At 38.8% G+C, this 26,792-nt stretch overlaps 1 pseudogene; it reads left to right on the top strand.

The window, feature by feature from the left end:
- Nucleotides 1–3,303: 3,303 nt before the first annotated feature.
- LOC102867042 lies at nt 3,304–4,242 on the top strand (annotated as a pseudogene).
- The last annotated feature ends 22,550 nt before the right edge of the window (nt 4,243–26,792 follow it).

The raw sequence follows: 26,792 nt of genomic DNA, 5'->3' as shown, positions 1-26,792 counted from the left end.
TCCTAGACAGTTCATATGATCTATGAGATAGTCTATGGGACGGATGAAACAAAAATAAGAGTGATATTTACCTCTCACAAAATTTGACATTGCTAGCAGTTAGACTATAGAAATGGATTATCAAGATTTTATTTCTACTTGTTTAATTTCTATGTACAAAACTAATATGAATCAGAATTGATGTAAAAGGTGATTTCTCCCCCTCTAATCAAACATGTTCTGTCATCAAAACCCTATTAAAATACCCAAGATGAGGTCTGGGATAATATATTAGTAACACATTTTAAGTATTACTTATTAATTAAGTGAAGTCCTATACATCTCCACATCCCTTGTATCTTCAGTAAGAGAAAACATACATCTGTGTAACCTACTCTATTTCTTTTAGAAATTGTGTTGGCTGACTTTCAATACTTCCATAAATGAACACTAAGCTCTCAAATGAGTAATTCATTTGCCATGAATGCCCTGAAGAAACTGTCATAGTGGTCAGATATTCCTTGTCTACTCTGCTGCCTGTCTATAATGGTCACTTGGTTTAGCTTACATGTTTTAGGTTCATCATAGTCAACATCTTCAGCATACACATCTGTCTTTGTGTGTCAGATCTAGTTACAAAGAATCCCATCTTAGACTGAGTAAGAATGATTGCTTAGCTTTTCCTCTGAACAGAACTAAAGGAAGTGCTAAAAGCTTCCTAGCTAGTCTCTGTATTTTGTTCTGTACATTCTATTTCTATGAAATAAAAAAAAAACTTCCAACTTTTTTTAGAGTTAGAGGTTATAAAATATTTGACTCATTTATGGTAAGCTGGCTTTTTTATCTCTTAAAATTTTGTATGAGTGAAAGTTTACAAGACATATGTTGTTATCAATCATTCATAGACAGTTTATTTTTAGCATTAATTAAAATTGATTAATGTAATAAATTACAATGTCTAATAAAACTTTCCTTGTATATTGCTTTTCCTTCACTCAATTTGTCTATTTATTAGTGTTGCCCCTCCCTCTCCCTTTTCTTCCTATTAATCTTCTAACATTGATTCTACCTTTATGTAAAACTTCCCTTAGCTTTTAGAAAGTTGAGAATAGTAAAATAAAACATGGAAATATGTGTTTGCTTGGTTATTGTTATGTGCCTTTATATCAGATACCACTTATAACGATTCTATGAACAACAGATGGAAATGCTGCATTATCCTAACCATTCTCCTAATCTCAGATATGTTCAGACCCATTGTTGAAGTTTCTGTGCCAGTTTACCTCCTTGAGAATTTTTCTCTCTTTTGCTGATCCTCTACTTTGACCAGCATGGTATCATTTTCTAAGGACTAGCCCCTATTGATAACATACCCAAAATATATAAAATGAAGTTTCACCATTCTTGCTTCTAAGGAACATCTAGTTAGACGTATTTCTTTAAAATTTATATAACTTAGTCTGACCAGGATGTGAGTACATATTCTTCTCTGTATCTAGTTAAAAAGAAAGGTAGAACATTGCTGTACAAATCTCTGTCTCTGTTCTAATAATTCACCATCGCAAGAATGTGGAAATAGATGAAATGTCCAACCACAAGAGAATGGATTGGGAAATTGTAGTACATTCACACAATGAAATACCATGTGACACTCAAAAGCAACAAATTCAAAAAATACTACATAACTTGAGAGAAGCTTAAGGGCATTATGCTGAATGAATATAAAACCATTATTGTAAAAAATAGATAACTAGTAAAATGTGTGGGGGAACTCAAGGCGGGAAGGGCTAATATGGTTATGGGCAAAACCACAAGGTTGCACAGCTTGGTGGGTGGAGAGAGTGGGGGAAGAAAAGGGAAGAATCCGGGCAAAAAGACAGGATAATGATGGGCAAGGTCCAATGGTGATTAATTTTACAAAACATAATAACTTGCCTTTGGAAACACTATGAACTTGGAGAAAGGATGAAAGTCACAAAAGTGTTGAGGACTTTCAGTCATAGGGTTGCTATGAGTCACCTAGACTCAATGGCACCTAACCACAATAACATCAACATAGAGAGTGATCAGCTGGCTTATTGGACAGAAAGTGATGTTACCAAGCCAAATGTGGATCACTTTTAATCCGCGGCCCTCAGGCCTGTTTTTTTCATTGTTTTTGTTTAAGCATTCTCCTTGGTTGTATAGCCCTGGTGTGTCTACTTGCCATACAGCAGTAACTTGTGGTTGCTGTGAAGCTGAATACTGTGACATTGATGTGGTGTGAAATATGTTAATGCTTATCCATGGTGGACAGTGTTTGGCGGAGCTCCCTGATTAAAACAAGCTTGGAAGCAGGAGTAGCATCCACTTCCATAAGAGCTTGCCTTCAAAAACCCTATGAACTTGGGGAATGGATGAAAGTCACACAAGTGTTGAGGACTTTTGTTCATAGGGTTGCTAGGAGTTCCTTACAACTTGACTCTATGGCACTTTACAACAACAACGACATGAGACAATGATTGCATATAACACAATGTTAATGAAGAACAGTGTTAAACACAATTCATATGAACTTTGTAAGCAAATTAACTAAAAAAACCTTTTGTCTACAGAGGATAGAGGCTATTTTGGGGTCATTGTGTGTCAACACAATAAGGGGAGAATAGTTATTGTCATAGTGGAAACCTTGCATTCATAAAGCATCAGGAGTTTGGTGGGCATTTGGGTATCATAGGAAGGAGCAAGGAAAGCTCTTAAGTTATGAGAGAGATTGTTGTTAGGTATCATCAAGTTGACTATGAGTCATATGAACAACAGGTCACCTTGTCCTGTCCTGCACCACTGTCATGACCCCTTACCTGCTCACACCCATTATTGTAACAACTACGTCTTAAATAATAAGACATACTTGCACTAGGTAGACAGAACTAAATCAAATTAGGAGTGGTGAATTTTATCAACTTGAACACTGGCAACATTTGCTATTTATTATTTTAAAAGCTGTAACTCTTACTTTATCTTGGTTCCCAAGAATGCAACCAAGGACTATACTTATTTTCAACTTGTCATTTTTGTGTTTCATGTGTGAATGACAAGAATGTGGTTTTTCAAAACCAAAGGATATTGCAGCAGTAGTTGTCCATGTCTTCCAGGGTATATGGATAGAGTTTTAAAGAAATTTCAAGTATACCTGCCACTGTGAGTGCCATCAGAAGAATAGAGACATAGGTAGGCTATCTGCTCTTCATTAATCGACAGAGAGCCCTCTTTTCTTGTGCAGCCTCTGCCACATCCCTGAGACACGATGGTCAAGGTCATAGATAAAACTGATTTGGTCATTGGATGCCTGGTCACCGTCCCTGCTTTAACTCTGGCAAAGTAGTTGTTGCCATCGATGACACCTTCATTGGCTTCAACTACATGGTCTATATAGTCCAGTCTGATTCCACTCATGACAAGTTTAATGGCACTGTCAAGGCTTAGAATGGGAAGGTTGTCAATCAATAGGAAAACCATTACTATCTTCCAGGAATTAGTTCATGCCAACAGCAAGTGGGGTGATGCTGGTGCTGAGTATGTGTGGAGTCCAATGGTGTCTTCACAACCTTGGAGGAGTCTAGGGCTTACTTGAAAGGTGGTAACAAATGGGTAATCTTCACTGCTCCTTCAGCTGATGTCCCCATGTTCGTGATGGGTGGGAAACAAGAGGAGTATGATGCTCTCAAGATTGTCAGTAATACCTCCTGTACCACCAACTAGTTGACCTTCTTGGTCAAGGTTATTCATGATGACTATGGCATCGTAGAGGGACTCATGACTACAGTCCATGCCATCACCACCACCCAGAAGACTATGGATGGCTATAGTGTGATGGCCATGGAACTGCCCAAAAGATCATCTCTGGGTGTTTTGGTGCTTCTGAGGCCACGAGCAAGGTCATTCCTGAGCTGAATAGAAAGCTTACCAGCATGTCTTTCTGTGTCCCCACCCATAAACTATCAGTCGTGGATCTGACCTGTCATCTAGAGAAAGCTGTTAAATATGATGACATCAAGAAAATAGTGAAATAGGCATAGTGAAGGGACACACAAGAGAATACTGGGATGCACCAAACACCAGGTTGTCTCCTGTAACTTTAACAGTGACAACCACTCTTCCACTTTTGATGCTGGACCTGGCATTACCCTAAACAACCACTTTGTCAAGCTCATTTCCTTGTATGATAAGGAATTTGGCTACAGGAACAGGGTGTTGATGGTTCACAAGGCCTCAAAAGAATAAGAGTCCTTTGGACCACCAACCACAGCAATAGCACTGAGAGAAAGAAAGAGAAAGAGAGAGAGAGAAAGAGAGAGAACCCCTTAGTGTGTGAGATGATTGAATTGGGGCAAGGAATACCCTAACTTAATTCCCTTATACACTGAGAATCTCACATCCTTGATGTGACACTTTCTGTCTAGTCTCCCTGAGAAGAGGGAGAGGCTTCCATCTTGTCATATACCATCAATAAAGTTTACTGTAATCAGCCAAAAAAAAAAAGTGAGATAAAAGGCTGAGAGATAAGGGCCTTGAAGTTGGAAAGTGTCCAAATCCAGGCCACACTCTGTGTTGATACACTCATCAAAGCAAATTTCTTTGCTTAGCACAGTTCCAAAACTAGTCTTAAAAGCCCTTGTTAATGACCTGGTAATTGTTTTAATAGCTCCTCAGTCAAGTGTGAAGTGCAGATCTGACATGTCAGCAGTGTATGAAGTATGGTGAAAGTTCATCCCTAATGTTTCCAGAGTATCATTAAGCATTCCTGTTTATTTTGCCTTGGTTAGCAATAAAAAATTTATTTACTGTATTCATAAAACTTGTCTATGGTTTCCGACATTCAGTCTCTGTGAGAGGAATGTTGAAGGAATACTTGAAATCGGCCTTTCATTTGGAGGGGCCTGCTTCTTCAGTGGATAATGAAAAATATCTTTTTCTTCACGTGAAGAATTCTCCTCATATCTCAGGCCAAAAGAACATATTTGTCCCAAAACAAAGCTTCATATGCAGAAAGGAAAGAAGAAGAAATGGAAAAGAGTACCACAGAGAAGAAGAAAAAAGAGACTTGTTACATTACAGAGATTGCAATCAATATTACATAGAAATATATGTATAAATTGTTGCATAGAGAATAGTTTTGCTATGAAAACTTTCACTTAAACTATAATAAAAAGAAAAAAAAATCCTGACGGAAAACAAACTGTAAGAAGCTTTTATTTATTTACATTTAATCAATACTCTTTATTCTCTCATTTCACAAATATTTATTAAACACGTATTTATATAGTAGACACAATTTTAGTCACTGGACATAAAGTACTGAATAAATGTATAATATTAAGAAGAGATTCAAATAAGAATATATTATTTATAACTTGCTGGTGGTCTCGAACCTTGTGCCTTCAGGATTGCAGTGCAGTTTCTTGCCACTAGGCCACCAGAGCTCCCATAATTAACAAAATAATCTATGCTGGACAGTGTTTGGTGGAATTTCCTGAATAACACAAGCTTGTAAGCAGGAAGGGCATCCACTTCTGAAATGGCTTGGCTCCGGAAATTCTATGAACATGGAGAAAATGACCCAAGTTATACATGTGTTCAGGTCATTCGTTCATAGGGTCACTATGAGTTGTCTATGACTCGATGGCACTTAACAACAACAACAACAACAACATAATAAAATCAACAGTATTATTTACTCATTGCTTTTGTGTCTGAATTAACTCATAGCTGACCATCTGTCTAGTGGATATTTGGAAGCTGTAAATCGGACTAGACAGCTCATCTTTCTACCATGGAACTTCTGGTGGATTAGAGCAGCCAGTGATGTGTCATGTTTGGATTATTAGCTTTCTAAGAATTGTTGTTGTTGTGTGCCGTCGAGTCGTTTTCGACTCATAGCGACCCTATGCACAACATCCCTAAACCCTGCTCTATCCTGCGCCAACCGCACCGCCTCTGACACACCCATCCCGATTACCCCAGTCACCGAATCAATCCATCTCATAGAGGGTCTTCCCCTCCTGCGCCGTCCCTCCACCCTCCCAAGCATGATGTCCCTCTCCAAGGACCCGTCCCTCCTGGCAACATGTCCAAAGTATGTCAGACGAAGCCCCAGAATCCTTGCCTCCAAGGAGTAGCTTGGTTTAATCCTCTCCAAGATGAATCTGTTTGTTTTCCTGGCAGTCCATGGTACATTCAGTACTCATCTCCAGCACCACAGCTCAAAGGCATCCACTCTCCTTCTGTCCTCCCTAGTCATTGTCCAACTCTCTGATGCATAACAAGCGATTGCAAAGACCATGGCCTGTATCAGGCGCACCTTAGTTTCCAGAGAGACATCGTTGCTCCTGAGTACTTTAGAGAGGTCCCTAACAGCAGACTTTCCCATCGCAATACGTTTTTTGATTTCCTGACTGCTGGTTCCAAGAGTGTTGACTGTGGAGCTGAGCAAACTGAAGCTGTGAACAATCTCAATCTCTTCGCCATCCACCCTGACGCTGCCAATTGGTCCAGTGGTGAGAATCTTTGTCTTCTTGACATTGAGCCTCAGTCCATTCTGAAGGCTGCAGTCCTTGACCCCCCGCAGCAAGTGCATGAGGTCCTCTTCAGTTTCAGCAAGCAGGGTTGTGTCATCTGTATAACACAGATTGTTAATAGATCTTCCACCAATCCTGATGCCACAATTCTCCTCATCGAGCCCAGCCTCTCGGATAATCTGCTCTGCATACATGTTGAAAAGGTATGGAGACAGGTTGCATCCCTGGCGTACACCCTTCCCAATTTTGAACCATGCAGTGTTACCCTGCTCTGTTCTGGCTACTGCCTCTTGGTCTAAGTATAGGTTTTGTATTAGCACAATTAAATGTTCTGGGATTCCCATTCTTCTCAGAGTCAGCCACAGTTTGTTATGATCCACACAATCAAATGCCTTTGCATAATCAATGAAATACAGATAGACATTCTTCTGGTATTCCTTGCTTTCAGCCAAGATCCATCTAACATCAGCGACAATATCCCTAGTGCCATGACTATGTCACCAGAATACCCTAATTAACAGTATACACATAAACATTTGTATATATATGTGCATGTGTATATGTATCTCTGGAGGTCTAGTGGTGAGGATCTGTGCTGATATCCTAAAGGTTCAAATTCCTAGCTTTTCCTCAGGAGAAAGATGGATAACATCCTCCTGTGCAATTTGCTTCCAGGCTTGTTTTAGTTGGGAAGCTCCAGCAAACACTGTCCACCATGGGTTAACCATTACAATGTTTGGCACATCAAGTCTGGAAGCAGGAGCGGTATCCACTTCCGAAATGGCTTGCCTCCAGAAACTCTATGTACAAACAGTGCTCAGGCTGTTTGTTCATAGAGTCGCTAGTAGTTATCTACGATTTGATGGCACCTAACAACAACACAATGCAATTTGCTGACTATGAAAACCCAATGGAGAGTCAGCTAAGGGTCAGTTCCAACTTGAAGGTACACAACAATGAGAGAGAGATTTAGATGTATGTGTATGTGTGTATATATATACATCATGTATGCATGCACAATATACATACAATACACAATACACACACTTGAGCAAAAACTTGAAAGAAAGGAAGATGAAATTAAGAAGTTGTCAGTCAAGTTGAAGAAAATTTTAGGCAAAGGAATTATAAAATGCAAAATCATAACAAGGAACAATTTACTGCAACTGGAATTGGTTTTTGAGAGGGAGAATAGCATCAGTTAACAGAAAAAATGGTGAGAGATCAAATAGAGTGTTTTACAGACATTATAGAAGCCAAGACAGGTGATCCAACAGAATGTGGAAACTATTGAGAACTGTCATGAATATCATATACAAGCAAAATACTGTTGAAGATCATTCAAAATTGGCTAGAACAGTACATAAATAGAGAACCTCGAGAAGGTCAAGCAGGATTTAGAAGGGGTCAGGGATATCATTACTGATACCAGATAGATTCTGACTAAAAGTAAAGAATACCGGAAGAATGTCTATTCATGCTTTATTTACTATGTAAGGGCATTGTGTGAATCATAACAAGATACTGCTATTTTTCAGAAGAATGGGAATCCAAGAACCTTTAATTGTACTTATGTGAAACCTGTACCTAGACCAAGAAGCTCTTAAGGAAACAGAGCAAGGTAACACTACACATTTTAAAATTAAGAAAGAAGCACATCAGAGTTGTAACCTCTCTTCATATCTGTACGTTTAGCAAATTATTTGAGATATTGAACTCTCTGAAGATGTGGCATCAAGATTAGAGGAGGATTGATGAATGTAGGTGACACAACCTTGGTTGCTAAAAATGAGGAAGATTTGAAGAACTTCTTGCAGAAAATAAAAGAATGCAGCCTTCAATATGGATTGCATTTCAATGTCAAGAAAATAAAAATTCTTACCACTGGACCAAGAGGCAGCATCATGATAGATGGAGAAAAGATTGAAACTGTCAATAACTTCATCTTACTTGGATCCACAATCCCTTAGTACCAGAAATTAGAAAATTAGGAGACTTATTACATTGGGAAAATCTACAATCAGGGACCTCTCCAAGTTATTGAGGAACAGTGATGTCAGTTTGAGGACTAAGGTTCATCTGATTCAGGCCATAGTCTTTCCAATCACTTGCTATGTATCTGCAAGGTGACAATGAAACAGGATAGCAGAAGAAGAATTGATGCCTTTGATCTATGATGTTTGAGAAGAGCACTGAACATCACAGGGACTGCCAAAAGAACAAACAGATATGTCTTGGAGAAAGTGCAGCCAGAGTGCTCTTTGAATACAAAGAAAATAAAGCTTCATCTCCTATATTTTGGGCATGTTTCTAGGAGAGGCATATCATGCTTGGAAAGGTGAGAGGAGGTCAGAAAAACTGTGAAAGACTCTTAACCAGATTGATGGACACAGTAATTACTGCAATAGGCTCTAGTGTGTCAGGAAGTATAAAGATGGCATAGGTTCAGATCTTTTCAAATTTATTGTTTATAGAACAACATAGGCCATTGTCTGCTTTCCCCGCACTCTGGGTAAAGTGGGGAAAAAAATGAAGCAGAAGAGTCCTATGATTTACATTATATTTTGAAAGAGTTATTTGGCTACTATGGAGGAAACACTATGCCTATCAAGAGGTTAGGAAGGGAAAGACTAAGGCTGGAAACTATTTAGGGATTTACAGTGTTAAGGGTTTATTGTTCAAAACGGCTTCCCATGCCATGGCCTGACTTTGCCCTGTGGATAGGTGAGAATATACAAATAGGGCATTAATTTACCCACAAGGAGGTTGGCTAATTTCTCCAGTCCACAAAGGGATTGGCTAATCTCACCATTAAATTTCTATACCTTGATATCCTTAGATCGCATCCTTTTAAAACTCAGATAGTTGATCAAAACATGAATATTAAAATTTAATTGGGAAACAATTCCTTCACCAGATATTGCTAAATGAGGGCATGTACATATGCCCTGAGGCTAGTGTTGCTTGGATGTGCTATATAGAAACCATAAGAATTTCCTGAGTGCACTCAGATGGTTAATTTGAAGTAATATAGGATACCTGGTAGACGGAAAGAAATTATGGCTTTGATTAAAGTATTGTTATTGACTGGAGTAAATCTTAGCCCAAATCACCATCCTTACTTCCTCTGAGGACATGGTCTATGTCACATTGTTCCTGTAAAAGGAGACTGCTTTCAGGACTCTCTGGGGTTCGACTTCTCTGCTTGTTTGAGATAACCTCCTAACCAAGACCGTTTGTCTCAGCTCTCTTTGCCTGATATCATCAACAATTGTGTGAGCGTCTTAAGAACCTTTCAGTGAATTGGTGAGTCCAAAAAGACATGAAATAAGTTTTGGGTTGAGAGGGGGAGAAAGAGCAATCAATATTGAAAATGGTGGAATAATTTAATAGAATGAACTTTTGGGACATTTTTGGCATCTGCCTTTTTGTGGTTAATTTGTGTCAGGTCCAAATCCTGATGTCCAAGTTCATCAGCCAAAGCTAGATGCTCAGGTTCAGTGGCCAATTAGAAAAAAAAAAAACAAGAAGAGCTGAAGAAATCATAGCTATCACTTTATTTGCATTGCACAGACTGTAGGGAGGAGAGTGCCTAGCCCCACTGCATGCCATGCGTGGTCTTTCTATAAAGTTCTTATAGTGCTCGAGACAAAGTTTGCATTTTGACTGACTTTACCACACTATGCACCTACTCAGTTACATAACATTGATTCAGCAAAGCAGTACTTTGCTTTCTCCAGCATAGCAATGGTTACTAATAACTGCTTATCACATATGAGGCACATTATCATACCCCAAACTACCAGAACCCACTGCCATTCATACTTGAGGTTGAACCACCATTCATCTAGGGAATCACAAGCAAGAGCTTGAATATTTTTCACTTCTCCAGCATCTTCACACAAAGTTTGGGTTACATTATCTTGCTCAATGAGTATGAACATACAATAACTAAGATGACCTATAGCACATATTAACAGGTCTAAGGCCATCCTGTTCTACAACACTACTTACCTCATTTAGAAGGTCTCATCCATTAACAGAGTTACTCAGTACTCTTACAAGTATACTTAGCAAAGGCAATTCTAATTCTACTTTGATGGCATTGGCACCTGGAACAAATATAGCCATGTGATAAAACCACTATACTATACACTTTTCTCTGCCAACAGTGGTATACAGTATTGTAATTTTGTAGCAGTTAGGGAAAATTCTACAACACTCTTCCTCTGAGTACATCTCCTAGACCAATCTAGGTTGGTAGGACCACCTAATTTTGTAACAAAGACAACTGGAGGGATGAAATTAACAAGGGTGGTCTACCGAGTTTGTCCTTAGTTACTTTAGTAATGTTCACACACAGTTCTTTTGGCAGCCAAAGGCTGTCTGATCCGGATCATTCCCTTCCTGCTCTACACACATTGGAGAAGGAATATTTGGTTCTACATGTTCTCCAGAAAGCTACCTTCTCTCATCTCAGAAAGAAACCATGTGTTACCCCATACTCTAGGGGGTAAACAAAGATATCCATATATCCTTAGACTTATCTAAATATCTAGATATGTCCATTGGCATGTCTCTTCAGGGGCTAGAAATGTAGGGGAGTGAAGCATGCTGCCTTCACTTTCCTATCTGGGGATGCATCAGCTCATTTGTAACCCTTATTACAAGATTGATTGGTGGGCTTTGATAACCATTCAAGACCCTCTCTAAAGGAAGTTTTCTTGTCCTTCATGGTTGTTGATTTAACAACCTCGTAGCAAAGTCCAAATGTATTACTCATGTCTTCAAGGTGAGGAATGAGCTTCAGTTCTCTTTTAATAGGCTATTATATCTTTCAGTCATGCTTGTTGCCTAAGGGCTGGTGAGGGATATGCAAGTGCCATTTAATACCTAATCCTTTCTAGGGCCACAGAGAGAGGTAAGGGAGCCTAATACCCCTTCTTGGGAAAGAATGCAAATAGTCAAACTGAGCTCTCTGTTACAAATAAGCTCCCCACTTTGCTAAAGTGGATACTGGGGCTCCATCCCATTATTGGATACTTAGTCCAGGCCTGGACCTTATTAATCCCAGTAATTGCCTCATTGGTCTGCAAGTCTACACAAATAGCAAATAGTTGCTGTTCAAGTGGTATAGAATGACTCTTGAGCCCCTTTCCATAATTGAGAGCAAAATCCTATAGGGACATACTGTCATCTGATGGTCTGCCAGAGTCCACACATACAGCCTTCACTACTGGTTCACACATCCAAATGGAAGGGAAAGTAGGACCCACCACTTGGCTGTGCCTGGGCTACCACCTTTTTTGCAATATTAAATTTATATTCTTCTTTATCATCTCAGTCCCAGGTGATATTCTTCCTTAATGAATTCAGAGGTCTTAGCATTGGAGCCACCTGGGTTATGAATGCTCTCTAACATTCCAGAAAATCTACAAAATTCTGGAATTTATAGGTCCTGTAATGGGTGTAGGGTAAGCTTGCACTTCATCTATCTTAGCTTCTGTGATAACTTTAGTCTTACCCAACCAGATAATTGTTAAGTATTTAATAGATAAAACCAATTTATGGAGCTTATTGGTGCTGATTGTCCATCTCCATGTTTCTAATACTTGTTTCAAACTGGAGTTTACTGCTTTTAAATCTGAAGGAGAAGCAGAGGTTACCATAATAGCAATATGACAGATCAGTGAAATATTAGGAGTGCAGGACCAAGTTGCTAAATATTTGTGTTGTGGCATAGCATAACACAGCAAAAATTGTTGTCCCTCATACAGTCAACTGATATTTAATCCACTTTAGAGGGCACTGTAGCTTAACAACCTTGGTAGGCAAGAGTCATTCTCCAAGTTACCTCAGATTTCTTGTGAGGCCACACAGGGGAGTTCTATGAGCTATGAGGGTCTTGCATTAAGTCAGCTTGCTCCAAGTAGAACACAATCTGTCTTATCTCAATGTGTTCACCTGGTAGTCTATATCACTTGTCTATGCTGGTAATCTCACTGGAGGATGGCCGTATCTCAGAACACTCCCCAACACTTATTTGTGCTAATGCAGAAGAGGAGAGAGGTACACAGCCACTGCCACCAACAGAGACTAGAGGACTACACTGTTTGAGTGATCCCACTTCCTTGGTCTTGCATTAGCACAAATAAGTGTTCTTGGATTCCCATTCTTTTCAATGTTAGCCATAGTTTGTTACGATTCACACAGTCAAATACTTTTGCATAGTCAATAAAGGAGAAATAAAGATTCTTCTAATATTTTCTGCTTTCTGCTAAAATCCATTTGACATTAGCAGTAATATCTCTGATGCTATGGTCTTTTCTAAGTCTACTTGAACTTCTGACAGTACTCTGTCGATGTACTGTTCTAGTCATTTTTGGATAATCTTCAGCACTGTTTTGTTTACCTATAATATTAACAGTGTTGTTCCATAATTTTCACATTCTTTTGGATACCCTTTTTGGGGAAGAGAAACAAATTTCGATCTTGTCCAATTAGCTTGGCAGCTGTCCTCTAAATTTTCCGACTTAGACTGGTAAGCACATCCAGAGCTGTGCCTGCTAATAGAAACATGCCAATTGTTATCCCAACCATTCCTGGGTCCTTATGTTTTGCCGCTGCTTTCAATGTAGCTTATACTTCATGCTTCATTACCATTATTTGTTCATATGGTCCTTGATGAAATTTTACATGTTTTGATATTCATTCATTCATTCATCTATCTATCTATCTATCTATCTATCTATCTATCCATCTATCCATCTATCTATCTATCTATCTATCTATCTATTTATTTATTAGTGTGGTGACTACATATTTTTTTTCCCCATCTTCATTTGATACTTTCTGGGTCATTCAACATCCCTCAACATTGCAACTCAGGGCTTGAATTTGTTTTTTAGTTCTTTAGGCTTGAGAAATACGAAGCAATTTCTTCCCTTTTTATTCTCTGACTCAAGCTCTTTGTACATTTTTTTTATAATGTTTTGCTTTGTCTTCGCAAGCTCCCCTTTGAAATCTTCTGTTCAGCTCTTTGACTTCAGCAACTCTTCCTTTTGTTTTGACAATTATAGTAGCAATCAACAAAAGAGGCGTTGCATTGGGGAAATCTGCTGCCAAAGATCTCTCCAAAATGCTAAAGATTAAGGTTGTCAGTTTTAAGATTAAGGTGCACCTGATCCAACCCATGGTCTTTTCAGTTGTTTCCTATGCTTCTACCTGGTAGCAGTAATGGAACCTGAACCAGAAAGCATTTGAATCACCGTGCTCTACCAGTCAGCTACATCTCCAGGCCCTGTTTCCTATGCTTTTAAAAGTTGTACAATGAGTAAAAAAGACAGTGCTGGTGAATTGTATTAAATATACCACGTACTGCCAAATGAACAAACAAATCTTTGAGGAAGTGTAGACAGAGTACTCCTTAGAGACAAGGATGATGAAACTTTGTCTCACTACCTTTGGGGATGTTCTCTAGAGGAACTAGTCCTTAGAAATAAAAATAACATGCTTTGAAAGGTGAACGCTAGAAAAAGAGAAGACCCTCCACAAGAGGAGTTGACATAGTGACTACCACAATGGGCTAGAGTGTGACAGAAACTGTGAGAATGGTGCCAGGAAGGGTAAAGTTCAAATATATTCTTCGAGTGTCTTTATGAATTGTAATCAACTCAATAGCACGTAACAACAATTTTACTTGACCACTTTGTAGCTGGTACACTACATTATGAATAAGGTCTGTTTATACAGATCTATCATCTTTTTGTTTGATTTTTCCTTTTGTTGAGCTAAAGTCTACCTTCTATTATATGCCCCACTGATTCTATCCACTGGGATTTGGTTGTTTCTGTTATGTGCCACTGAGTCACCTATATGACTCATAGCAACCCTATGTAAAACAGCCCTAAACCTTGCTCTATCCTGTGTCAATCTCACTGTCTCTGACATAGCTGTGTCTATTATCCCAGTCTCTAAAGGAATCCAGCTCATCGAGAGTCTTCCTCTCCTGTGCTGTTCCTCCGCCACAGCATGACGTCCCTCTCCAAGGACTGGTCCCATTCTGCAACATGTCCAAAGTATGGCAAATGAAGCTTCAGAATCCTGGTTTCACCTTCTTCAGGACAATCCTGTTTGTTCTCTTAGCAGTCCATAGTATATTCAATACTTTTCTCTAACACCACAGCTCAAAGGCATCAATTCACCTGCTATCCTTCCTAGTCCTTGTCCAGCTCTCTGATACATAGCAAGTGATTGCAAAGACCATGGCCTGTATCAGGCTCACTTTAGTCTCCACCTGACATCCTTGCTCTTCAGTACTATGGAGAGGTCCTGACAGCAGACTTTCCCAATGCAATACGATTTTTCATTTCCTGTCTCCTGGTACCGAGAGTATTGATTGTGGAGCCAAGCAAAATAAAACTGTTAACAATCTTAATCTCTTCACCATCTATCATGATGCTGCCAATTGGCCCAGTGGTGAGAATCTTTGTCTTCTTGATATTGAGCGTCAATACATATTGAAGGCTGCAGTCCTTGACCTTCTGCAGCAAGTGCTTCAGGTCCTCCTCAGTTTCAACACTCAAGGTTGTGTCATCTACATAACACAGATTGTTGTTGAGTTTTTCTCCAATCCTGATGCTACGTTTCTCCTCATAGAGCCCAGCCTCCTGGATAATCTGTTCTGCATATAGATTGAAATGGAGATAGGACATATCCCTGGTGTACCCTCTTCCCAATTTTGAACCATGTAGTGTTTCCTTGCTCTATTCTTATGATGGCTTCCTGATCCAGGTATAGGTTTCACCTAAGCACTATCAAGTGTTCTGGGATTCTCATTCTTCTCAGAGTCAGCCACACTTTGTTGTGGTCCACACAGTCAAATGCTTTTGCATTGTCAATGAAACATAGATAGACATTTCTTCTGGTACTCTCTGCTTTCTGCCAAGATCCATATAACATTAGCTACAATATCTCTAGTACCATGAAAACTCAGCCTGCACTTCTAGAAATTCTGTTAATGTGTTGTTCAAGTTGTTTTTGGATAATCTTCAGCAGAATCTTGCTTGCATGTGAAATTAATGGTGTTGTTGGATAATTTCTGCACTCTGTTGGATCACCTTTCTTTGGAATGGCAACAAATATAGATCCTTTTCAGTCAGTTGGCCAGGTGGTTGTCTTTCAGATTTCTTGGCACAGCTTGGTGAACACATCTAGGGCAGCATCTGTTTGTTGAAATGTGTCAGTAGGTATCTTGTCAATTCCTGGGGGCCTGTTTTTTGCCAATTCTTTCAGAGCAGCTTAAACTTCTTCCTTCATCATCACAGGCTCTAGTTCATACATTATTTCATGAAATTTTTCTGTGTCCTAATTCCTTTGGTATACTCTTTCTATCTTCTTTCAATACTCCCTGGATCATTAAATACTCTGTCCAAAACATCCTTCAGTATTGTAACTCAAGGCTTCAATTTGTTCATTTTCTTGAGCTTCAGAAATCCCAAGCAAGTTTGGCCCCTTTGATTTTCTGACTCCAGCTCTTTGCACATTTCATTATAATACTTTACTGTGTCTTCCTGTGCTACCCTTTGAATTGGCAGTGGGGTGGGGGTAGGAAATAAGAACGATTCCAAATTTTCCCTTTCAAATATTTAAAATATGAATTTTCTCATAATAATTTATGAGGGTAAAGAAAATATAGACGTATCCTATAGCATGTTGGCACCCACTGGGGGGAAAAAATCTTATTTTTATAGTTGTTCATCTTTATAATCAAGGAAGTAATTAAAAACATCTATAAATATGTTAACTGTTCATACACATTATCTTTTCTTATTCGAGAAGGGGCACTAATTTATTTGATAGATGAATTCGTTAGGGAGTTATTAAGTTATGTAATACCTGAACTCTCTGTTTGGTTGATAATTGAATGTTATTTCGTACCATAATAATTGCCTCAAGCAGACATTTCATGTAGGGGAGTGATTCAAGGTAATTCAGGCAATTCAAGGATAAGAGCTTCTCCGTGACATTGTCATTCTCTAGGACTGCTTATAAGCAGTTATAAGGTTGGATACTTGTGTCTTATAACTCCTCTTGGGGGAAATGTTACTCATAATTTTCACTCATATTCAGTGCTCAAAAATTACAACATACCTCTGCTTGGAACAAGGATCTTAGGAAATGCAATCTATAATGCATAGCCACCAGTCAAAGAAAAATCCAAAATAGAGTTGTTGTTGTTGTTAAATGTCATAGAGTCGTAGACGACTCAGTGACTCTATGAACTAACTTTCATTATGTCTCCAAGATCATAGAGTTTCTGGAGGTAGGCTATTTTGGACACAAGGTATTTCAGAAGTGGATGCCACTCCTGCTTCCAAGCCAAAATAGAGTAGGAAAACTTTCTTTTTTTTACTTGTAAACACTATGTTTGTTTCTTCATTTGCCTCGGATGGCTTTGTTAAACACTATAAAATATAAACATAGTGTGTATGATCTTGGCTAATAGCAGGAGTATCAGAGTTTCATTGACTATTCAAACACATTTGACTGTGTGGATCACAACAAATTGTGGCTGACTCTGAGAAGAATGATAATCTCAGAACACTTTATCACGTTTATGCAAAACCTATACTTGGACCAGGAGGCAGTAGTCTGAACAGAGCAAGAAAACACAGCATGGTTCAAAATTGGGAAGGGTGTATGCCAGGCAGGTATACTTTTCAATCTATATGCATAACAGATTATCCAATTGCCTGGGATCTATGAGGAGAAATGTGGCATCATAATGAGGAAGACTCATCAACAATCTGAGTTATGCAGATGACATAACCCTGTATGATGATACAGAGGAAGATCTGAAGTACTTGTTGAAGAAAGTCAAAGGACGCAGCCTTTAATATAGATTGAAGTTCAAAATCAAGAAGACAAAGATTCTCACCACTGGGCCAATCAGCAGCATCATAATAGATGGTGAAGAGATTAAGATTGTTAACAGTTTTAGTTTGCTTGGCTCCACAATCAACACTCTTGGTACCAGGAAACAGGAAATTAAAAGATGTATTACATTGGAAAAGTCTGCTCTCAGAGACTTCTCCAAAGTACTGAAGAGCAATGGTGTCAGTCTCGAGACTAAAGTGTGCCTGATCCAGGTCTTAGTCTTTGCAATTACTTGTTATGCATCAGGAAACTGGATAATAACTACGGATGATAGAAGGGGAATTGATGCCTTTGAGCTGTGGTGCTGGAGAAGAGTGCTGAATATACCATGGACTGCTATAAGAATGAACAGTTTCACCCTGGAGGGGGTGAAACCAGTATGCCCCTTGGAGGCAAGAATTCTAACACTTCATCTGACATTCTTTGGGCATGTTGCAAAGAGGAACCAATCCTTGGAGAGGGATATCAAGCTTGGGAGGGTGGTGGGACAGCGCAAGAGAGGAAGACCCTTGATGAGATGGATTGATTCAGTGACTAGTGTTTTGGGGGTTAGTGTGTCAGGGACAGTGAAATTGGAATAGACTAGAACAGGATTTAGGGCTGTTATACATAGATTCGCTATGATTCGCAGGCAACTCAAAGGCACATAACAACAAGGGATAGATCTAGTACAAGATCTACAAAGGTTTCTGGAAGAGAACAAAAGCAAAATACTTTAGCCTGTGCAAATTAATGACCAAAAGTCAAATGTTTTGGTTTTTCAAAATAGCTTCAGTCACTATTAATTCAGCAGTTCTAGTGTAAAAGTTGCCTCTTTGATGTTGTGTACCTTAGAATTAAAACTAACCCGTATCTGACCCTCTTGAGGGAGGGCAGGTTAGAGGCAGTTAATCTCACAGGCGGAGACTGCCCATTAATCTTGCACAGCTGGTGGATTTTAATCTCGTGTCTTTGGGATTGCAGCACTGATTCTTACCATTAGGCCACCAGAGCTCCCTAGAGTTACCCTAGATGGTAAAGAAAGAAAAGAGTGTGGCTGTGTTCAATAAATACTTACAGGAACTAAATTTGAATTTTATATAACCCTCATATGTTATGAAATGCTATTCTTTTTTTAAATCATTTTTTTCAACTACGTAAGAAGGCAAAAAACCTCAGTTCTCACATTGTATAAAAGCAGGAAGCAACTTATTTTGAAGATAAAATAAAATTTTAAATAATCACTTTGTTTAAAATAAGTGTAAAGACTAACTTCTACATAGAGATTTAAAGAAGGCAAACAACTGGCCAGTACATTCATATATATATATATCGTGGAAGATAGCATATTTCATGATTAGTCTCCATGCCAGCTTTTAGACTACTTCTTAGTAGCACATTTGATACACACATTCAGTACATCTTAGTAGCACTTCTGTAGAAACATGTAGAAATTTTGAGCATGCAAATGAATGGTCAAATTTTCTCCTTTGTAAAAAAGAAGGCACAATGTTTGGTGGACAAGGGAATGATCAAATTGCACATATTTCGATTTTTCAGCCATCTTGAAGCTTGATCGCTTCATCCTATCTTCGGGTTGTTATTGTGTTACTTGATACCACCAAGCCATTTTCCCCTTTAGGGAAGTTATCTATATTGCTAGAGTATGCACCCTCCTCACCATGACTGCAGTGTTCGAGTTCATTGTTACAGCTGCAGCATTAAGTCACTGATCCACGACTTGACTGAATATGCTGTTCTTCAGGGCCTGACTCCTCCTCATAACATGTTGAAAGTATGAGGGAAGAAGTCTTGCATCTGGCAGCCCATGGTTAATTATCTGTCACCAACATCATGATTCAAAGGTATTAATTTGTCTTTGAACTTCCTTATTCATTGTTTAATTTTTAATATGCTTATGAGCCAATTCACAACATCATAACTTGAATCAGGTGAACTTAAAGTGATGTCTTTGCTTTTTAACACTTTGTTTTATTATATACCATTGAGTCAGAACTGATGCATAATTAACTTGCCAGTGGGTTTTGAGGTAATAAATCACACAGGAGAAAATAACTTATCATTTTGAAATTTTTATTACAATTTTAACAAAACTTTGCCAAAAATATAGATTTTTTTATTCATTTGCTGTGCACATTTTCCTCCCTAGCCCCCTCAGTTGGCTTTTTATGTTTTTAAAATGGCATGGAGCATGAAGTAGCTGACTTACATACTTTAAAAAAAGTGCTGAACATAAAAAAAATTAATTCCTTTTTGAATAATATACTTCATTCTACCAAACCCCAGTCCAGTTTGCTATACATCTTTTATTCTGAACTAATGTCATACCAGGAATAGATGGTATACCAATTGACATATTTCAGCTAACAGATGCTGCCCTGGACGTGTTCACCAAGTTGTGCCAAGAAATCTGGAGAACAACCACTTGGCCAAATGACTGGAAGAGATCTTTATTTGTTCCTATCCCAAAGAAAGGTGACCCAACAGAGTGTGGAAACTATAGAATAATCTCACTGATTTCACATGCAAGCAAGATTTTACTGAAGATTGTCCAAAAACGACTGGAAAAGCACATCAACAGAGAACTACCATAAGTCCAGGCTGGGTTTAGAAGGGGTTGTAGTACTAGGGATAGTGTAGCTGATGTTAGATGGATCTTGGCTGAAGGCAGGGAATACCAGAGGAATGTCTATCTGTGTTTCATTGACTATGCAAAGGCATTTGACTGTGTAGATCATACCAAACTATGGCTGACTCTGAGAAGAATGGGAATCCCAGAACACTTGATCGTTCTTATGCGAAACTTACACTTGGACCAGGAGGCAGTTGTCAGAACAGAGCAAGGGAACACTGCATGGTTCAAAACTGGGAAGGGCGTACGCCAGGGATGCATCCTATCTCCATACCTTTTCAACCTATATGCAGAACAGATTATCCGGGAGGCTGGGCTCTATGAGGAGAAATGTGGGGTCAAGATTGGTGGACCATTTATCAACAATCTGCGTTATGCAGATGACACAACCCTGCTTGCTGAAACTGAAGAGGACCTGAAGCACCTGCTGCAGAGGGTCAAGGACTGCAGCCTACGATATGGATTGAGGCTCAATGTCAAGAAGAAAAAGATTCTCACCACTGGACCAATTAGCAACATCAGGATGGATGGTGAAGAGATTGAGATTGTACACAGCTTTAGTTTGCTTGGCTCCACAGTCAACACTCTTGGTACCAGTAGCCAGGAAATTAAAAGGCACATTACCATGGGAAAGTCTGCTGTTAGGGACCTCTCCAAAGTACTCAAGAGCAACGGTGTCTCTCTGGAGACTATGGTGCGTTTGATACAGGCCATGGTCTTCACAATCACTTATTATGCATCAGAGAGTTGGACAATGACCAAGGAGGATAGAAGGAGAATTGATACCTTTGAGCTGTGGTGCTGGAGAAGAGTATTGAGAATACCATGGACTGCTAGGAAAACAAACAGATTTGTCTCGGAAAGGGTTTAACAGGGTGGCTCCTTGGAGGCAAGGAATCTGAGGCTCTGTTTAGCATACTTTGGACATGTTATGAGGAGAGACCTGTCCTTGGAGAAGGACATCATGCTTGGGAGGGTGGAGGGACAGCACAGGAGAGGAAGGCCCTCTATGAGGTGGATTGATTAGTGACTAGGATAATCGGGATGGGAGTGTCAGAGATAGTGCGATTGGCATAGGACAGAGCAGAGTTTAGGGCTGTTGTACATAGGGTCGCTATGTGTTTCAAGCGACTCGACGGCACATGACAACAACAACAACAATGTCATATAAAAAATGCCTAGTCATATATTCCTTTTAAATAGTTCTTTCCCTCATCTGTTATAGTAGTGTGCATTATTTATCATCTCTTTACTTACTTTATTCCCCAGCCCCCCATGTCGATCATGTTTTATAACAGTGGTGTTTTGTAGTGCTTGTCCTTTTGTGACTGAGATTTTTCACTCAGCATAATGTCCTCTGGGGTCATCAATGTTGTGTAATATTTTATGAGTTCCTTGTTCTTCAGTGCTTTGTAGTATTCCATTGCGTGACTATACCATTGTTTTTCTATTCATTCATTTGTTGATGGGCATTTGGGTTGCTTCCATCTTTTTTTGCTATTGTGAATAATGCAGCACTACACATGGATGAGTATATATCTATTTGGGTAGCAACTCTTGTTTCTTTAGGGTATATTCCTAGTAGTGGAATTGCTGGGTCAACTGCTTTTGGGTTGACAGCACAACTCATTAAGACCTAGCCACTGGAGCTCCCTTAGATTCTAGCCATCCCTAATTTTTCCATCTGAAGTTTGATGAATCTCTTATTAATAATGTCTCCTAGATATTGCATGATATCTAAGGCAGTTCAGTAACCAATTTCATACTTTATTAATTACAGCTGTGGATTCATGAGTGTCCATAAAGGATAATCACTTTACATATGTTACATTGGCTCCTCAATAATATTTTGTGTCATGGTTATTATCAATTCCATTTAACATTGAAATTAACAACATTTAAAAGTGGTTAAAAAGAATTTTGTTGCAATTTCAAGCAACATTAAGTGGAAAAACTGCAATACAAACTCAAGTTGAATATACCAAATTTCCCTGGCCTTTGGGGTGTGAATTCATTAAAAGCTAGTAATCATTCTTTTATTCTGTCTCTTCAACTCTATTTGGATTGTGCTCTATTTCCCTTTTTCTGTGCATATTTTGTCTTTTTCCACCTGAGAATAATATTCTTTCTGCAGAGCCACACATAGCAGTTCAGGAAATGCCAAAGGATAATCATTTTAGTCAGTAATTCAGTATGAGGACAAGTTTCTTATTGTGATAACTGGTTCAGAAATTATAATACCTGTTATTGATAGAGTGCACAGGAGAAAAATCTCAAACCAACAATCCATATTCTCTCTGAAAGAAGATGAAAGGAAATAGGCTGCCCTTGAGTGTTTCAGAATTATAGACCTTGTTCTGTTACTAACTAGTGTGACCTTGAGTAATAGTACACTTAACCTCTCTATTTTTAATATCAAAATTAGTTATTAAATTAATTTACATTCTGACCTTTTACAAAGGAACTTGAAGTGACATTGATGTATCAAATTTAACACTACCTATTCTTCAAACTCACAAATGTTGCTGATTGGAACGCATTAAGAGAGTTGTGAAATGTGAAAGTGCTTTGCAAATTGCTGTTACTTTGTAAATAAACCCCATTGTTACATGTATTGTAGATTTCACCTCTCATAAATCATGTTCATTTAAATCTAGCAGCCTAGCTTTTCTAGAAATGCAGCTTTTACAATGGGGATAATGTTATTTTCCCATTGCACACAGTTTACAGATTTAAAATCATTTGGCCCTTCTCATATTATATGGATTTTAAACTGATGAATCCATTTATCTCTGTTCACATTTGCCCTTGAGTTGAAAGTAGTCTGATAGTAGGATATGCCTTCCACAAAAGTAGATTAAATTTCATAATAAATCTATGTAGTTGAAAAACCATATGCATTTCCAAACATAAATTTTGTGAAATGTTATTTTGGCGGATAAAAGCAGCCATTTTACACTTCATTGATGCCTCAGTGGTGTTTACTGGGGAAGCTGTAGGTGAGATGAGATGGTAAAGCATCCACAGAATTAGTGAAATCAATCTGCATTCTCCATAGCCTTTCCCCAATAAGTGAATAAAAAGAAAATTGATATGCACTGTATTAAATAACAACAAAGAGCTAGAGGAATTCTTTGTAATAATACACCCTGAAAATCAAAAGTGTCTCCTTTTACAGACTTTTCTGTCAACGATTTGAGATTTCTCTCTTTCCCTGCAACTGGGACACATCCCAAGGCACATCCCACTTGCCAGGATATTTGGCCTCTGGCCCAACTTCTGTTATTTTACTTCTGTGTAAGCATCTAATTTGTTGGAATGAGGGATAAATTCTATTGCTCTTGTTTACTTCACCATGAGTAAAGGCACTTTGTATACTTTTTAGTCTAGGTAAGTCACCTCTGAGAACTGAGACTTATGCTGCTGACCCAAAGATCAATCAATGCCTTTCTGGCAGTTCAAATTCTCCAGAAGACTCAAAGGAGAAATGTGTTTTAATACCCTGTGGTTTGATTTACAGCCTAGGGAAGCCAATATAGGATTAGCTATGAGTTAGACCTGTTTGAACATCAGTGAAAGTTAAGTAACACAACTTTGGGGTTTATTTATGTTTCAGGGGAAAGGTGGAGTAAGCAGCAGATACTATTCTTAATTTTGGAATGAAATCATTTAAATTTGCAATTACTGAGAACATAAACAGGTCTTATTTTTATATTAAATAGACAACTACTATCTGTGTAATGTAATAGTACCCTCACCAAGATCTGGCTAGAATACTATTCACTAAATGGTACCAGGAAAGCCTTTAACTTCTGGTAATAAACAATGACTATTTTTGTCTCATCTGATCTTCACTCATTAATATTCAAGGCTTTAAACCTGTTCCTGAGATGGTCTTTAAATTCTGGTGGGGTAGATTCAAGACTTTGAAGTCACTGCAAAGACAGAGGAGAAGGACAATACCAAGATAGATGTTGGAAGAGACTCTGAATATTGCATGACAACATCAAGAAACCAAAGCAAAGGGAAGAAATCAAGGAGTTAAGGAGCTGAACAGGAGATTTCAAAAGGCAGCACAGAAAGGCAAAGGAAAGTATTATAGTGAGATGTTCAAGGAGCTGGTGTTGAAAAAGCAAAAGGGATGAACTTGCTTGGCATTTCTTAATTTGAAGGAACTGAAGAACAAAACCAAGCTTTGAATTACAATATTTAAAGATACTGAAGACAGAATGTTGAATGACCCAGGAAGCATCAAAAGAAGATGGTAGGAATCCACAGAGGAACTATGCCAAAAAGAATTGGCTGACACAAAAGAGTTTAATGAAACAATATGAGTTAGTTCACTCAGCGTAATGTTCTCCAGTTCCTCCCAAATTAGGTAATAATTTACAAAATCATTGCTCCTGCAAGCTGCATAGTATTCCATTGTGTGAATGTACCATAATTTCTTAATCCATTTGTTTGCAGTTCAATATATGGGCTGTTTCCATTGTCTTGTGATGGTGAGTTACGCTTCTATGCACATTGGTGTACAAGTGTCAGTTTGTGCCTCAGTTCTCATTTTCTGAGGGTATATTCCAAGCAGTGGAATAGGTGGGTCATATGAAATTTCTAGGTTTAGCTTTTTGAGGAAGCACCAAACTGCCTTCCAGAATGATTGCACCATTTTACAATCCCACCAACAATGTATAAAAGATCCTCTCTCAACACATCCTCCCCATCATTTATTACTTGCTGCCCTGTTAAACTTTGCCACTGTTACTGGAGTATGATGGTACCTCATTGTAGTTTTGATTTGCATCTCTTATTGCCAGTGATTTGGAGCATTTGTTCATGTGTTTTTTTGCCATTTGGATATCTTCCTTTATGAAAATCCTTTCCATGTCTTTTGCCCATTTTGTAATTGGATTATCAGTATTTTAGTGAAAGCCCAGGAGTATTCTGTAAACTTTTGCTATGGGATTCTTGTCTGAGATGGTATTATGAAATATTTGTTCCCAGTCAGTAGGCTTTCTTTTCACCCTGTTGGAAAAAGGTTTTGATCCACGCAGGGACTTAATCTTTAGAAGGTCCCATTCATCAATTTTGTTCTCTTCAGATTGTGCATTTCTCACTATGTTTGGCAGTCTCTTGATACCTTGGACTAGTGCTTCTAAGCTTGATCCCAGTTTGTCTCTTATGAACTTTATGGGTTTGGATTTTATTCCAAAGTCTCTGATTCACCTTGAGTTGATTTCTCCATACTTTTTCAATCTATACACAGAAGAGATCGTTTGGGAGTTTTGGCTCTATGAAGAAGAATGTGGCATCAGGACTGGAGGAAGACTTATCAACAACTTGTATTAGGCAGATGATGCAACCTTGCTTGCTGAAGCCGATGAGGCATTTGCCGCAGAAGGTCAAGGACTATATTCTTAAATATCAATTGAAGCTCGACATAAAGAAAACAAAGATTCTCACCACTGGGCCAATTAGCATGATGGACAGAGAAGAGATTGGAATGATTAATAACTACAGCTTTCTCGGTTCCACAATCAACAGCCTTGGCACCATCAGTCAGAAAATCAAAAGAATTGTATTGGAAAAGTCTGCTATCAGGTACCTCTCTAGAGTACTGAAGAGCGTGATAACAAACTGCGGACTAAGGTACACCTGATCTTGGCCATGGTCTTTGTAATAACTTGCTATACATCTGAGAGCTGATCTATAACTAAAGATAATAGAAGGAAGATTGATGCCTTTCAGTAGTGGAGAAGAGCATTGAACATACAGTGGACAGCCAGGAGAACACATAGATCTTTCCTGAAGAGGGTGAAATTGGGGTGCTCCCTGGAGGAAAGGATTTGGGGGCTCTGTTTCACATATTTTATATTTCTATATATTTTGTCGTTACATGCCAACAAGTTGTCTGTGATTCATGTTGTTGTTATGTTGTTATGTATTGTTGAGCGACCTGTGACTCATAGTGACCATAAGTACAACAGCTCTGAACCCTCTCCTTTCCTGAGCCAGTCTCACTGACTTAGACACACCTAATATTCTTGCATCCATCTCATTCAGGCTCTTCCTCTTCTGTCCCTCCACCCATACAAACATGATGTCATTCTCTAAGGATTGGTCCCTCCTGGCCACTGTGAGATGGAGTCTCTTTGCCCCCAAGTAGAAACTTGGTTTCACCATCTCCAAGAGAGACCTATTTTCTCTCCTGGAGGTCCAGGGTATATTTAGTACATTTCTCCAGCACCACAACTCAAAGGCCTCAATTCTTCTTCTGTTATCTTTAGTCACTGTCCAGTTTTGTGATGCATAACATGTAATTGCAAAGACTATGGGCTGAGTAGGCACACCTTAGTCACCAGACTGACATAGTTGCTCCTCAGCACTATAGAGCGGTCTCTAACATCAGACTTCCCCAATGCAATTAATCTCTTCATTTCCTGACAGCTTGTGCCAAAGTGTTGATTGTAGAGCCCAAGAAGCTGAAATTGTTAACAAACTCAATCTCTTCTCCATCCATAATGGTGCTTCCAGTTGGCTCAGTGGTGAGAATCTTTGTCTTCTTGATGTTGAGCTTCAATCCATACAGAAGACTGCAGTTCCAGACCTTCGGCAGCAAACACTTTAGAATCTCTTTAGTTTCAGCAAGCAAGGTTGTGTCATCTGTATAATGTAGGTTGTTGATGAGT

The sequence above is a fragment of the Elephantulus edwardii genome, unplaced genomic scaffold, assembly GCF_000299155.1.
Source record: "Elephantulus edwardii isolate Elephantulus edwardi_28Jun2011 unplaced genomic scaffold, EleEdw1.0 scaffold00085, whole genome shotgun sequence".
Lineage (NCBI taxonomy): Eukaryota > Metazoa > Chordata > Mammalia > Macroscelidea > Macroscelididae > Elephantulus > Elephantulus edwardii.
Note: the sequence above shows the minus strand (reverse complement) of the source record. Positions and strands in the feature narration are given on the sequence as shown.